The following is a 3295-nucleotide window of genomic DNA, read 5'->3' on the forward strand; positions in this document are numbered from 1 at the left end:
TTGAATGTGGTACTTGTGTCAGTACACGTGAGACAGAAGAGAGTGAGGTAGATGCTGAGTTGCAGGGTGGAAACTGTGATGCTGTTGACAGGTCAATGGCAGGAAATGGAAAGCACAGTGCATCTGGTTTTCTTTGACCTTATTTTCAACATGATGCACATGTGTGTACTTCTGTTGACCAAACAAACAAAACTGCAAGTAATACTCTTAATAGCATTTACTGATAGAAATGTAGAATAAATACACCTGGTTATTTCTTATATAGGGAAATAAAACTAATTATGTCAGCAAATGTCTTCAAATGATTTTGACTAAATGTAAAGAGATGGCCAACCACAAGCGCACCATCAAGCTGAACTGGTCTTCATCATGCACTATGACCTAGATTTTTTTATCGCTCACCACATACTTGAGAACACCACATACTTGAGAACTCCTGTCTGTGTGACATGTGCACCTTTTTCTCTACAAGAATGTTTAATTAAAGTAATTCTTTAAAGAATGTAAAATCTGTTGTCCAAAACACACGAATGACCAGAATGTGTTTTGCTTTCTCAAACATATTTTTTTGTGATGTGATCTTGGTGTGATTGGATATTTAGACTGATATTGTAGCTATACGTCTGCTTGTTCAAATGGCTATCAATTTCCCCTGGAGGAAGGAAAGACATCATATAAAGTAGGAAAATAGGAAATATAGAGATACAGGAAAATAAAAATAAAGAAAATGGAAATGTATAGCCTACCTTATTTTTATAGACATATACAATAGAACTGTATTTAGCAGGCAGCATAGGCTTATAATGGCCAAAGCTCTTTAAAGAAAACCACTATCTGAGGCAGTGAAATTCAAGCACAAGTAAGGGAGAATTTTGACTTAGTTTACTTTATTTAGGGTTCATGTCCAGGGGCATTAGTATTGCTCATTAAAACATACACACTGCAGTTTTTGAACCGAGCCCACAGACCTCTGATGTCAGCAAATGTTTGTTTGCAGTTGTCATTAACACTGCATATTTTAAATGCATGTCATAATTAGCTTATTAAAGGTCATTGTCTGTATGATTGAACACTGAAGCGTGAAACCACATTGAATAGGAGCACTAATACTGTTTTAAGCTCATGTTTGAAAGAGCAGTCACAGTACAATTTTTCCTTCTGTCAAAATTTCTATTCATATACATGCGTAAGAGAGACACAGGGAACACAAGCTCATGTGTACAATTTATTTTTCGCAATTTGGCTGCATTTTCTAACCCTTCATATCATGTGAAGATGACTGATATAAGATTGATAGGCTTTTATCTAAATGAAAAGACTACAAGCTTAAAAAGTGTTGAAGGAAAGTTGAGAATTTTTTGGGGGATTTACTACTATTTGAATTAATATTACTATTGTTATTATTACGTCGAATTATGTTTTGAAATAGGGCGCCACAGAACGTGACGTCACATCACGACCGTTATAGTATCATTAGAAATTTCGCGGTCAAAACCTTCAGTTTAAATCTCCTTCAGTAATACGCTTCATTTACATAAACACAGGTGCTTTTGTTCATAAACGAATTATAAAAAGTAAATGTAGAAAAAAATAAGTTGTACTGTCAGTATGGTTTCTCTTAAAAATGCGTTGTCTTATGAATCCGGCCTTTTTCTCAATCGCAGCGCTAACTTCCTCCGCGTTTCATTTCACCTGACAGACTGCATGAGTCCGTAACTGGATTATCACACAGAAAAACCCGCATGTAAGTCAATAAATGTGTCTGTCGTAGACGCTACACCTGACCTGTGTCTGGGACAATAGCAAACACCTGCATATTGATTGTCTGTCATCTCGGGATTTAATAATAAATGCCTCCCTCAGTCTTGCATTTGTCACTCAGACTAATAGAAACTCGCGTCCGATAACAGACTCACTCAATAAACATCTCTATGCTCGTATGACAGATGTGTTGGTGAATTGTAATATTGAGCTAAATTATGTTTGCCCGAGTTTTATAGCAGTGTTTCTTTCTGTATATATATACAAACACCTATAGATACAAAAATTATATCAGTCAAACGTTTTAACATGATACTTTTTCTTTATAATTTTACAACAATGGTATCCGTTTTGAGCATATTGCAAAAAAAAAAAAAAGTAGATTATGCAACTATATAATGTTTTATAATCTCTTGTTGTTTTTTATTTAATAACTTATTTATAAAAATAATAAAAAATAGTCTCACACTTGAGCTTTAAGAACTATTTTAAGTATTTTAGTGTAAACTTGATGAAAAAGAGATAAAGATCACTACAAACCTAATTTTAGTCAAGTTTGTCCACAATGGTGGTTGTTTCTTTCTCTTTCTCTTTTCTTTTGCTTGTACCTTTCTCTTTTTTTAAAGCTAAAGGCTGCAGAACACTGCTCTCAGCTGTCAGGTCAACACAATGGTAATTAATATTATGTGTCTTAGTGACAGATGTGGACTCAGACACCTCTGGAAGTGTGTGTGTGTGTGTAGTGGAGCTGTATTTCAGAATTAAAATTGCATCCAGAAGTGAAGTAATTTTGAGAACTCTCTTTGGGGACACACAGAAGCATCTTTTTTTTTTTTCTTTTTTTTTTTTACTGAATAAATAAAAAAATACAAACATATTTGAAAAAAAAAAAAAAAAAAAAAATATATATATATATATATATATATATATATATATATATATATATATATTACACAGGGCAGGCTGGATCATGTCTCTTCATCAGTTAAATCCAGACGGTTTCATTTGTATATGTATATCATAATTAACCATACATCAATGGAAACGTCCCAAGGTTACGTATGTAACCCTAGTTCCTTGAGGGAACGAGACGCTGCGTCGATATCGCTTTGGGGAACGTCCCTGACGAGACCGGCTCTGAACATCGTGTGCAAACTGTCCAATGGACGGGCGTGACGTCACGGAGCGGGGTGACGTAGCGACCAGGAAGCTATATAAGCACGTGCCGTGCAGCTGGCTTCAGCTTCGAGTAGGGAAGCAAGCGCCGGCAGGGGTGCCGGGAGTATGGCTCTGCGACGCAGCGTCTCGTTCCCTCAAGGAACTAGGCTTACATACGTAACCTTGGGACGTTCCTTTTCGGGAACTCGAGCTGCGTCGATATCGCTTTGGGGAACGAGGTGCCCTCGCTGCCAGACTACCAAATCCCTGCCTAGTGTGTATCCGGAGAGCACAGCTTAGGACGAGAGAACAGAAGAGCCCGGAGCGGCTCGCATATTAAGATCGTAGAATCTGACAAATGTAGAAGGCGTGGACC

This window comes from Carassius gibelio, chromosome B21 (assembly GCF_023724105.1).
Source record: "Carassius gibelio isolate Cgi1373 ecotype wild population from Czech Republic chromosome B21, carGib1.2-hapl.c, whole genome shotgun sequence".
In the NCBI taxonomy this organism is placed as follows: Eukaryota; Metazoa; Chordata; class Actinopteri; order Cypriniformes; family Cyprinidae; genus Carassius; species Carassius gibelio.